At 29.0% G+C, this 14,412-nt stretch overlaps 1 protein-coding gene across 1 annotated transcript in view; it reads left to right on the forward strand.

Moving 5' to 3' along the window:
- LOC129975242 (chondroadherin-like protein) overlaps positions 1-14,412 on the forward strand; it is a 44,731-nt gene that overhangs the window by 82 nt on the left and 30,237 nt on the right. Inside the window, exon 1 of the mRNA XM_056088281.1 lies at positions 1-217. This exon is cut by the window's left edge and continues 82 nt beyond it. The gene's annotated coding sequence lies outside the window, so the exon portion shown is untranslated. The remainder of the gene's footprint in view (positions 218-14,412) is intronic.

Consider the following 14,412-nt stretch of genomic DNA (forward strand, 5'->3'; position numbering starts at 1 on the left):
GTGCTTGACGATTTTCTTTATTATTTATATTTTGCTGAAAGTGGTTTTGTTCCGAATTTTTAATTAGTGCTTTGTGGACTGATAAACCATTATTGATTTTTATCTCCATTCATCATTATTCGTAGTTCATCTGAGATGATTCGCAAAGGAATAGTGATATAATCAAACAGCCATTGATCATTTTATTAGTTTGAGGATTATATTTGGGACAAAACAAGTAAGTTTAAATGTTATGAAGATTGAATTTTTCATCCATTAAAAGATCCAAATTACGATTATAAACAAATATTTATATAAAAAAAGATTTAACAGCTGGGTAACATATTTTGAAAAATAAATTTATATATTGTATTTATATTTTCATATGAATTTTAATTATAGTTTTTCATCCTTTTTGTTATATTATTTCATATTTTGAATAGCATTTTACTTTATCATTTTCTTTCTCCGAATTCTCCCCATTTATACATTATGCGATAGTAAAATTCATCATATTTTACAAATAAAACCATTTTTTCATTAAGTTGATGTATGAGTAAGAACATTAAAACCCGCAATGAGCAAGAATACAGACGAAGATACATAAGAATTTTGAACGAATACATTAAAGTATAGTAAAGCATCATTGGCATGATAGACGAATTCTTTTAATAGGCCATCAAGAATAAATATTACTTCAATTTTATGCAGTTATTACAAACATTAAACATCTCCAAGGAATATAGTTGGTTTCATAAGCCATTAAATAAACAATTTTTTTTTTCAAAATTAATTTTACATTTAGTAGTCAGATGTGAATTTGTTTGTGTTTTTGGCAAAAGAGCCAACCTTGGCTAAATTGTGCCAATCACACGTTAAAATATAAAACCAGTGGCATTAGTAAAATGTTCAAGGTATCGGAATTGGTACATATACAGTGGATCTGCTGCGAAAAAAAGTTCGTACGCACTTTAATACTGGAAACTAATTCTTTATGAAATGTAATTAACAATGGTGAAATTGAAATTCATTAAAGTTGTTAATTTCTGATCGCATAATATTTTTCAGTACTTTTGTGAAAATTAATACTGTGAAAATTTTATGTAATTTATGCATAATACGTAGATTTATTTTAATCATTTTATAACATAATTTTTCAATGATTGTAGCATTTTAACGGATTTTTCATTCAACTTGTGATTCTTATCTAATAATTAATAGGATGTAATATCATTATATTTTTTATGAAAGTTTCAAAATATGCCATGGTAACGAGTTAAAAAAAACTCATGAAATGTATAGTAAAATAATTTTACAATTACAAATCCAATTCAAAACAAACTCTGTTTCAATGATTAATTTTTTTTTAATTCGAAACATAAAGTTTCAAAAGGCATTTGTAATTTTTGGTGTTATTTAAGCAAATTTTTAATTTTTACTTTTGAACCTGACGATTGTAACATGATATGTGTAATTAAAGTGTGAGCTTTGACCTACAAGGGGCAATGGGGGAAAAAACAATTGAATTCACGAGAAATATCATAATTTTTTTTCCAATTCTTATCTGTAATAAAAAATATAGCTAAGAAAATCATTTTAATCCAAAAGATTTCCTTAAAAGTTTATAAATATATATTTTTTAAATTGGACTCCTTTTCATTTATTAAAAAAATAATGCATTGTTTTTTCTTTTTATGACTAAAATGTTTTTAATTTCTGTTATACGAAGTCCTGAGCTGCAGCTAAGGACTTCTATTATGAAAATTGTTTGGAAAAGAGAGTGTAAACGTGATGATGCATCTGAACAAATCTAAATATTTATTTATTATTACAATATTTATTATTTTTTACAATGAGGTATAGAAAATATGGTACGCGTTAAAAAGTTTGACATCGATACATATTAGCTCTCTACAAGTCTAAAAAAAGACAATTCTCTAGCGTTTATTGTATCTACCTATAAAACCATCCCAAGCAGCAAAAGATCGTTGGCCAACCATTGGCCAAGCATCGCCCCACGGAACGAGCGAGATTGGGGCGAGATCGGAGGCGATCTCGCCCCGACATTGGTCATGTCCCCCGGCGGTACGCCGCGCGATGGTCGCCCCGACTTGTTTTCGACGAGTTTGCCGACTTGTTATTATCACGGGCGACGTTATACCAAGCATTTCGCGACCTGTTTTATCAATGGGCGACCCAATACCAATCATTTCCCGATGTGTTTTAACAATCGGCGACCCAATACCAATCATTTCCCGATGTGTTTTAACAATCGGCGACCCAATACCAATCATTTCCCGATGTGTTTTAACAATCGGCGACCCAATACCAATCATTTCCCCTTGTGTTTTAGCAATGGGCGACCCAATACCAATCATTTCGCGACCTGTTTTATCAATGGGCGACCCAATACCAATCATTTCCCGATGTGTTTTAACAATCGGCGACCCAATACCAATCATTTCCCCATGTGTTTTAGCAATGGGCGACCCAATACCAATCATTTCCCCATGTATTTTAGCAATGGGCAACCAAATGCCAATCAATAGGCAATTTATTTCTGAACAATTGCTGGTGTCAAATTGAAATATTAGTTTAATGGTTATTCAATTTTCTCAAACTCTAGAAACTAGTGTCATAATATTTAAAACTATCATACTTTCAAAATTTTGTCAAAAGCCTGAAAATACGAGATATTTTGAATAGTTTACTTTTCTTTTTTACCTATAAATAATAGTGTTTGTTATTTATTTTGATAAATTTAAAATTCCATAAAATACTTGTTTTCGATAAAAATTCATGGAAAATGTCATTCTAACAATTCTTCCAACTTTTTTTTAACTATTATTATAGCATAGATTTTACCACAATTTTACCCTATAAAATGTTTAAATGACATTTTTTTATTGTTCTTTAAAAAAAATAAACAAATGTTAAAATTATCTGAAATAATTTTAAATTTGATCCCCTGAACATCTATCTATATATAAGATTTATTTCCTTCATTGATATTTCCTATTTATTTTCATTGTTTAATGCATGGGAAGAAATGTTAATATAATCATAGTTTCAATTATATAATTAATCAGTATGATTTTAACTGATATTAGAAATTTAAAAGTAGATGTATTATATATATTGCCTATATCATTTGTTTTTAAAAGCTATTTTATAAAAATTCGAAACAGAAAAATATATAATTCCTATTAAAAATATATCTATATATATATTTTTTACTATACACACTTTTATATTGCTTAATGTGAGCAATAAACAAATAATTCCTAAAGAATAATGAATAAAACACAAATTCCTATTTTAACACCCTAAAATTTAATGCATTGGTTAAAAATAGTTTCAAACACTAAATTATATAATTCCTATTATATGTTTCTTCAATAGAAAATATTTTACAAGCACAAATTAATAAGTTACTTCAAATTTCTAATATTTTCATAATTTATGTTTAGTGAGGTTTAGATTCGTAGCAAAATAACAAAATTTGATCAATGTTAAACCCCGAATATTTCACAAATATGTTTCATAAAAATTCCATATACAAAAATGTAACGCTTCTTTCAATTTTACTGATTCTATTTACTATTGATTTTACAAAATTACTTCATGAAGAAATTTTATACCTCATTATAAATTTTAGTGTTAGCTAATGTCCAATAGATAACATTTTACAAGCACAAAATAATAATTTACTTCAAATTTCTAATATTTTTTTTTATTATCTATGATTAGTTTGGTTTTATGGCACAAGAATTAAATTTGATCTTTGATTAACATTGAATATTTCTCAAAAATTCCATACACAGAAATGCAGCACTTCTTTCAATTCTACAAAATTCCTTATATTTACTATTAACATGTAAAGTTTCTTCAAGTTGTAGAAATTTTACACATTATAAATGTTAGTGTCGGTTGATGTCCAACATACAACATTTTACAAGCACAAATTAATAATTTACTTCAAATTTCTAATATTTTCTTGATCTATATTTAGTTGTTTGGTTTTGTAGCACAAGAACCAAATTTAATTAATGATTAACACTGAATATTTCACAAAAATTCCATACCCAAACATGGAACACTTCTTCCCATTATAGGAAATTTTATTTACTATTAATTTACAGAGTTACTTCATATTGCATTAATTTTAAACCTCATTATAAATGTTAGTGTTAGCTAATATTCAATAAACAACAATTTACAAGCACAAACTTATTTCTTATTTAATAACTTACTTCAAATTTCTAATATTTTCATAATTTATGTTTAGTGAGGTTTAGATTTGTGGCAAAATAACCAAATTTGATCTATGATTAACTCTGAATATTTGAAAAATATGTTTCACAAAAATTCCATGCACAAAAATACAACACTTCTTTTACTTATACAAAATCTTATTATTAACTTACAAAGTTACTTTATTATTATTAACTTACAAAGTTACTTTATGGTGTAGAAATTTTATACCTTATTACAAATGTTAGTGTTAGCTAATGTCCAATTGATAACATTTTACAAGCACAAATTAACAATTTACTTCAAATTTCTAATTTTTTTAAAAATCTATGATTAGTTTGGTTTTGTTTCATGACACAAGAACCAAATTTGATCTATGATTAACTCTGAATATTTTACAAAAACTCCATACCTAAAAATGTAAACACTACTTTCAATTATACAAAATTTCTTTAGACAAATATTTTTTTAATTATTATTTTCCCCTCTTTATTTTTAGGAGAAAAGAAAAACAACTATGCAAAACAATTTATTTACAAAGACCTTCATTAAATAATATTTTAGAAATACAAAGTAAAATAATAATTTACTTGAAATTTTTTACTGAATTTTCTGTAATGACTTATACACCCAAGCAAAATCCTGAAACTATGACTTATAATTTAGAAGAATAAATAATATTGACACAAAGTAATTTATAAAAAATTTATTTAAACTTTATTTATTATGTAATACTTGAAGAGTTTGAAATTTCTAAAAATCCACACACATTTATATAAATATTCTATATATGTATAACTGAATCTTCAGCTACATATAAAAAATTATACATTTCATTTTTCCTTTTTGCTGAACCTAGAAAACAATTATAATAGTAATTGAGATTTCGCTTCATTTAAAAGTACAAATAAAACATTTGTTGACAAGTGGACATGAGTAATTAACAAGCAAAAGTCTTATAGAACTTCATAAGCATAATATTTTTGTTCTGATACTGGACTGTGTAAGCAAACTTTATAATAATGTTTAGGATAATAAAGAAAAAAAAAAAACTCAAACTAATGGGAGTAAAAGTTATGTTACTGTTATATGAAATGCGAAATACTTGAAACTATTCATATAAGAGAACTCAAAAGTGCCTGCATAATCTCAAGTTTTAAAGTTTTTTTTTTTTTTTTTTTTTGAAGTTTAAAATAAATACATTCTGCTAAACTTTTTTTTAGCCTCATGTCAAAATAAAAATAATTACACAAATGTTATTTCAATACCAAAATATAAAAATGTTATTTAATACTTTATTAAACTTCTTTCATAGAAAAATTGTAAATGAAAAGGAAAATTAACTAAGCTAAATAGAATTAAAATCACTTGAATTGTCAGTCTGAAAAAATAATGAGGTTGCCATTAAAAAAATTTATTCAAATTATATAGAAAAATAAAATTTGTACAAAACAAAATTTATGCCTTTCTAATTAAGGCAAATAAGTTTTCAGATAAAAAAAAATCAGAAATTAAAATTTACCTACTTGTCATTCAAGCCTATCACATTGCAACATTTCAAAGTTTTACTACATTTTTCACGAAAAGACATTACATATTTTGGCACTTAAACACATACATCTGATAAATCCTTGATTGCTTCCACTGCTCTGAGTAATTGCAACTGACCAGAGAGAAATTTTCTGATTTGGAATATCTTCAATTCTAAACAAGTTCTTAGGATATAAAGTGAATTGGGACATATAATTGTTTTAAATTTCCTTCTGATGTTCCAAGTAGGTAGAAACAATACTCCGTCACATTAATTATAACTTCCAATATTTTGCTCTTTCTTGAAGTCAGGAATAGAAACTTGCACAGTAGTTTCCAAAAAAATATTGAGAATTTTTTTTTTGTTTATATTTATAGATCAATTTTAAAATTTATTTTATCTTTAATTGCATTTTCAGTTTTGAAACAAAGGTTGCACAAAATTTTTATTTCATTGAATGAGAGATGTATTTCATACTTTGCCAGGTTGTCATTTGGCATTCTATAGAATGCTTAGAAAATGTATGAAATACAAATTGTTTCATACATTACTGGCTTGTTTTAGGCATTATATACAATGCTTGGGCATTCTATAGAATACTGGATTTCATATTTTGCTGGTAATACATATAAAGAATTATACATATACTTTTCTTCAAGTTCACTCTTCTTTTTGCAGATTTGATGAACCTAAAAAACATATTCCTTAATTAGAATAATGATTGAGCTTTCACTTCTTTTAAAAGTACAAATAAAATATTTGTTGACAATTGGAGATATGTAATTAAGGAGTAAAATAGATATATAGAACTTCATAAGCTTGATAATGTTTTCAATCTGATAAAACTATATAGGCAAATATTATAATAATGTTTAGGACAATAGAGAAATATAATATAAACTAATGGGTATAAAATTTATGTTACTATTTTATGAAAGGTGAAATAATTATAAACTATTCACATAAGAGTATTCAAATATGACTAAATAATTGCAAGTTTTAAAGATTTTTTTTTTTGAAATTTACAATAAATATATTCTGCTAATCTATTTTTTTAGCTTTATGTCGAAATAAAAATAATAACACAAATGTTATTGCAAAACCAAAACATAAGAACGTAATTTAATATTTTTTTAAAACTTTTTTCATTAGAAATTGTTGTTAACAAAAGGAAAGGCATTGTAAATGAAATGGAAAAATATCTGCAATAATTTAAGAACAGACACACACACAAAAAAAAGATAGGAAATAAAATCACTTGAAAAGAATACAAACAAGAAAAGAAATGATAATCGTAGCTTACGCCTAACGCTAATAATATCACGTGCAACTCCATGTTAAGCAACGAGTTCGAACGGCTTCAACAAAAATAATCTTTTTTATTCACTATTTAGAATAAATAATATATTATTTACAAATATATAATAATAAAAACTTTACACTTACCAAGTTTCTTGAAATGACAGTATGCGTTGCTGGTTGAATTTCAAAATCCAATACACGCCAGGTGATTCATGGGAAATTTCTAAAATATGTTCGCATAGCGCCACCTAGGAAAAGCAACTTTCCCGACATCGAGGCGACTATGGGCCGATTGCTTTGAGCCGGTCTTTTTCACTAAGTCGCCGTAGGAGTTCGCCCCGATGAAAAAGCGATCTTCAGAGGCGACAGAAAAAAATATGGTCAAAATCCGATGTCGCGCCAATGCAAAGGTGACATTGGCAAAATACGGGCGGCGTATATCAGATGGTTGCGATGCTTGGCCAATCGTTTAGCGACTTCTTTTGCTGCTTGGGATAGCTCTAAATATATGTAGGTACATATCAAATTTTAGATCAAACTTGTCCAAGGGTAGACAGTTATCTGTACATCTGTATGTGAAAACAATAATTTAAAAAAGCAACGAGATAGATAAATTAAATTTAATATATGACCTTGGAACCTAACTTGTAGAACTATATCATATTTTACTGAAGTGCAAAAGAAAGACAAGGGTAAAATCTTTCTTCTGGTTTGTCAGTCAAATAACTTTAATAAGAGTCTTATCAAAAGAAAAATTGCATAAATATTGATTTAACTGATTCTATAAAAATAGATAATGCTTAATAACATTGTTAAACATTTTTATGACATTGTCCGGCCATTCAGAATATTGAACAACATTACGGAGATAACGTACAATATCTTATACTGAAAGAGTATTATTTAAAGTTAAGTATGCTATAAAAATATTTCACACCTATAAAACTACTACAACAGTTTTGATAAGAATCTCATATTCTTGATGTAAATTCTTAGAAACATAGGTCGGAAGGACGCTCCAAGCTGATATCATTATTCGATTCGAAGTATGGCAAGAGTTAGCAGGTACCATCGAACAACTAAGCGAGCAGAAAAGAAACAAAGAATGATGTTCTTCCTACTGTTTCTTCATATACTAATATAATATTTTCTCATATACTAACATACTATTTTTTCATGTACTAACATACAATTTTCTCCAATACTAACATACAATTTTCTCCAATACTAACATACTATTTGCTCAAATACTATCTTCTCATATAAATGGCAACCATAATAAATGATTAGTGCCAATACACTAATCATTTATACATTCTGTATGAGGTACTACTGTCATCGTTATCTGTATAATTGCATATTGCTATCTCATGCCTTTTGTCACCTCAATATATACGCTCACGACAATGCTGGAATGAAACGCAGGGGATAATGCATGAATACGACGTAGTCGGCTGTACACAAGAATAAGATGTGCATGAATAAGATGCACAAGCGAAATATCCCGAGCTTAGAATCATTACTCGCATGAATTGACTTCTATAAGTTAAAAAAAAGACTTCCAAAGGAAACGTAGTAGTGACAGAGGTTTAAAATTTATCCCTAAAATAATCAGAAGCAATAGAAGACCAGCTAATTTGATATACTATTTAAATATGATGTAATATAAACGTATGTGACTGTGTAAATACAGAATTTAATTTTAAAAATTAAAAGTTTGCTTCAAGTGGTATAAGAAATATTCATAAAGCTCTTTAAAACTAATAGAATTGAGATATTTCCCGAAAGAAGTTATAATAAAATGTTAATTATCTTTTTCCCCATTTTCTAGGAATTGTAAAAGTTAATTGTAATACTGCTTTTCATGAATTGTGTAAAAAGTTAAGTATTCGCCAAGTATATAAAGAAAAAATAATATATTTGTCAAAAAATGCAATTTTAAGTTATTAATAATGACTTTCCATGTTTCACACTTCTCTGATAATAATAATAAAAATAATAATAACACGTTTGTGAAATAAACTTTATGTTTGTTCCTTTGTATGCATGCGAATGCGATAATTTAAAAACGAAACAAATTAATTAAATGAAATAGGTATATGATTTTAACACCGAAATCGTAGTTCTCAGTTAGATCTACGATTCTAACCGAAATTTTAGAATAATTCTTGTGATTTTAATTTTTTAGAGGAAAGAATTGCAAAATGTAAATTCGATTTTCTTTAGTAACCTCTGAATTTTTAAAATAAAACGCACTATAGTAATATTAGTATACGAGACAATAGTATATTAGTATATGAGAAAATGGGATGTTAGTATGTGAGACAATAGTACTTTAGTATATGAGAAAATTGAATATTAGTATATGAGAAGATAGTATGTTATGTTAGTATGTGAAAAAATAGTATGTTAGTATACGAGAAAATAGTATGTTAATATACGAGAAGATAGTATGTTAGTATATGAGAAAATGCACTAATCATTTATACATTCTGCATTGTTTTCATCTTTATTTAAGAGATTCATGTGAATTTCTGACGCAATTATGGCTGCACGACGGGAATTGACAGACGTTGAACGCGGAATTGTAGTTGGAGCTAGAAGCGTTGCCTTTCCATTTCGAAAATCATTAGGGAATTTAACATTCCGAGGTACACAGTGTCAAGAGTGTATCGAGAATACCTAATTTCAGACATAACCTCTCATCATGGACAACGCAGTGGCAGATCACCTGCACTTAATGACCGAGACTAACGAAGTGTGCGTCGAAATGTCAGTGTTAACAGACATACAACACTACGTGAAGTAACCGGACGAATCAGTGTGGGATATGACGGACATGTCCATTAGATAGTGCGGCGAAAAATGGGCTGTGGCAGTAGATCGATCCGACATCACCTTTATTGACAGTACGACATCACCTGCAGTGTCTCTCATGTGCTTATGACCAAGTCAGTTGGGCTCTAGAAGACTGGAAAACCGTGGTTTTGTCGGAAGAGCCACAATTTCAGTTGGTAAGAGCTCATGACAGATCTGGAGCGTGGCACTGATCCCACGAAGATATGGATCCAAGTTGTCAACACGACACTGTGCAAGCTGGTCGTGGTTCCATAATAGCGTGGGTTGTTTTTACATGGAATAGTCTAGATCCTCTGGTCCATCTGCACCAATTATTGACCGGAAATGGTTATGTTGAGCTACCTAGAGTCCACTTTCAGCCATTCATGGGCTTAATGTACTCAAACAACGATGGAATTTTTACGGATGGAAATACGAGATGTCATCTGGCCATAACTGTTTGTGATTGGTTTGGAGAAAATTTTGGGTAATTCCACCGAATGATTTGACCACCTGGATCATTCGACATGAATTTCATAGAAAATTTGTGGGGGATAATCAATAACTCAGTTCGTGTACAAAATCCTGCAATGGCAACAATTTGGCAATTATAGATGTCTGTAGAGGCAGAGTGGCTCAATATTTCTACAGGGAGCTTCCAGTGACTAGTTGAGACCATACTACGTAAAATTGCTGCATTTCGCCGGGCAAAAGGAAGTCCGACGCATTATTAAAATGTGTTCCATGACTTTAGTCAGCCTCAGTGTATATTTTCTGGCATCTGCGATGAGTTTATTAATAATTTAGACATAAATGTTTGCAATTTTATTACTTCTGGATTGGAGAAAGTTAACTATTTTTCCATCTTAATTAATTTGACATTGCACGCTTCACAGTCTAACCAATTAACTGTCATTGTTAGATACCACTCCAAAACTGAACCTCCGATGAAAAGATTTCCAAATGTTAAAGAAAACGAGGGGCATACCAAGAATACGATACGAATATCTGAAAGCATATCTAATGTGAGAGTATACAAATTTTGGAATGGATTTATAAAAATTATTTAAATAATTTTTCAAACATACCATACTTTTTAAAACGGACTAAAAATATAAAATAAGTTTTCATATGCCTATGTAAATTTGTAATCCGATACAGGTTTCTAATCAAATACAAACTGTCCTAAAAATTTGTGATTATGCATTTTTAAAAATTTACAATAGCAAAAGCAGGAAGGAATTAGGAAAAATTATTATATACTTTTTAGTCCATTTTAAAAATGTGGCTTATTTATAATTTAAATAAGCCACATTTTCGTTTATTTCATAATTTTCGTTTGCCTTTTAGTCGTGTGTGTGAAATTTTGCTAACAATTTTAAATTAATCTCCCAATGACAATGTTTATACCGAACAGACAGACAAGAAAGCGAATTATTATGGCATTGCCATTCATTCTGAATTAAAATCTCTAGTTCATTGAGAACTTGCATCTTATTAAATTAATTAAAATTCAATTGCAAAATTTGTGCCGAACAGATAAACAAGAAAGCGGGTTAATAAAAGTATGTTAAAATTACAGATGGTATTTATAAGAGAATACATTCAATATGACCGGAAGTTATAGTGGGCTTCCAGGAAGAATTAAATTGTATAATAAGTCAGTCTTTTATAAATAATATATTACTCTTTCTTTAAATTTAATTTTAAAAAATTCAGCAGATATATTTTCCAATTGCCTTGTTAACAGTTGAGTAGAATCCACGAATTGTATTTTCTTTTATTCAAAAGCTATGTAATTTTTTCTGTTTTGTCAAATATATGGAAGATACTATTAAAACAGAACTTACCAATAGAATTTACCAATCAGCTGTGTTTTTCACGCGATATTTTTATAAACTTAAACAATTTAATATTAATTTTTTATTTTTTCTCCTATTCTTTTCTGCATCCTCAGAATTTATAGCGGGAATGGTGTAATGAAGGGAAGAAGATACAAACACTCAAAAGTCACTGCAATCCGTAAACATTTCTCCCTTCACTTCCGCGAGCATTATAGTATTCCTCTTTTACTTATCGTATTTTGGGTTTCTAGGGAACCTTCTTTTCTCCAATTAACTCCAAAGGTTGACATAGATCTGTAATTTTAGTAACAAGACCACATACAAAATTTTATTTATCGATGACACAACGTTTTTAAGTTTATATATAGATTTGTGTGCAAACAAACCATAATCTGCCATACTTTTCACAGTTCCAAGCCCCATTTCAACCTTTTTACGGCCTCATTCACTCTTTTTAATCCAGAATTTAGTATACATTTAAAATGATGATAATACATTTGCACACCAAATTTTATCCACGTAGCTCTTTGTGTGTTTGAGTTATCGTGTTTATATTCAGATAGAAATATGTACCTTCGACTGATTTTAATTAAATTTTGATCGAAATTTACAAAGTTGGTGCTAAGGCTGGCTACGTTTCGCTCACTACGTGCCTATCGTATTTAAAGAGAAAGAGAGAGAGAGACATAATTCCCAAAATATGTTACAGGAACTCTCAAAGATACGAAAGTGAAGGTTTATTAAAACTTCAAGGCCGAACTTTTGATAATTCAATATTATCTCTGTACCTACTTTCTATAAGAAAAAGTATTAATTAAAAAAAATAATCTGCTTTAAAAATTTTAAAATGGTGCAATATTTCCATATTTTTAGAATAATATCGGAGCAGTTTAATTAATGTTTAAAATGCAAAGACTTCTTTTTTAAATGTTTGATCTGATAGCAATTTTTTGGGCCGCAAGTCTGCATTATGATTTGTATGATAGAAGGTCTTTTTATCAAATTTCTAGAGGTATTGATTTCTATTTCTCTTTTACTATTTTCCTGAAATCATCGATTGTGGTGAATTTGAGTTTAGAAATAGCCTTTTCTGACAGATCAAAACACAGTAATCCATGGTGAAGCTTCAGGGGACTTCGCAGAAATATGTTGAAAAGGCATAAATGCAATACCAATATCAGTCATTATAAGAATGCAATGGAATGCAGGAAAGTTTGATTTACAATATTGTTTTGATGAAGTTTCATCCCTTGAGCATCAATGGGGTAAATAAATGAAATTTCTTCTGTAAGTGTAGGAGGTAAAACATTCTCTTGTAGAATGTTGGGTTGATTTCTAAATTTTCCCCACTCTTCTAATTTTTAATTTCTCACTGTAGGAAAACCTTTAAAACTTTCTTTGCGCTGTCGGAGCCAGATTTGCACATTTTTTCCCCTCTTCGTTTCATATTAAATGGACATTTTTGATCCAGTAATTTAAATCCATACTTCCAGTATCAAAGTCCTTCCAGCTTCATCAAAGTTCAAATGTATTTCCATTTATCCCCTGTTAAATAGTTTTTATGCAAGTTTCTAAAAACTGTTCTGCGTTGAGCCACATGCCTCGATAAAAGCAGATGAGCACTACGTTTTTTAGCTTTATAAGTAGAAATTCTTGGTTTATTACTTTATTTACCGTTGTTACAGATATGTTTAGAGACTTTTCAGTTGATTTCTGAATCGGATTGTCAATGGAGTTTCTGTTTTTAACAGCGACTTCATTTTAGAAATATTTGAAACTGTATGTACCTTCTTCGGGTATTTATTTGGAGGCCTCTGTTCACATAGAAGTGAGGATTGACGGTTTTTCCCTTTCCCATTTATGATTTAATAGTTTTAATATCATGCATTTCACAATGGAATACGAATATTTCTCTTCGCAAAGAGCAAAAATATATGCATCAATATACGACTTATTTATGCGACATTTTGATAGAAAAGTAAATTTAAAAGTAGCAGATGATATTTCTCATTTCAAATAATAAGCTGTTGTCAGAAATTTTTATTCCAAAACATGTGCTTTTTTTTAAAATGACTTATTGTAATCACTCCAAAAATAAGTAAATGTACTCTATTTTTACAAGCAAAAATCTCGGGATCACTTCTTAGTTTTGATTAATTAACATGAAGATTCTAAGATTCCCGCCTGTGCACATTCCCATTTTTCAAAGTATATTAGTGCTAAATTTGATAACTCTGAGTTAAACGGTTTGCATTGAAGGCAATCAACACCATTTATATATATGCAAGAAATTTGATATATGATCTTAACCGCAGGATTTGCAGATTTCTATAAGCTTTGAAAAAAAAAAAAAACATCCAGAAAAAATCTGGTTGTCCGGCTGTTCGTACACAAGTGAACAGAATAGAATTATATCTCCCTTAACCAACACTTCTCATAATGAGTGATTCACATAACCCTTGGAATAAAAGGGGAAAAAAAACCCCTTTTAACATGAAATGTTTTGCAGAACGAGTAACAAGGAGACATCGTTACGTTGCATGCAGGATTGACCTGTATTTCGGTTATCAATCAGTAATAAGTGCTTATTTGAAAAAAAAAATTATGATCACATAGAAGAGACGTTGGCCGGATAAAGTTGTCGAATCCGAGGGATTTGAGCAA

The sequence above is a fragment of the Argiope bruennichi genome, chromosome 7 (assembly GCF_947563725.1).
Source record: "Argiope bruennichi chromosome 7, qqArgBrue1.1, whole genome shotgun sequence".
NCBI lineage: Eukaryota > Metazoa > Arthropoda > Arachnida > Araneae > Araneidae > Argiope > Argiope bruennichi.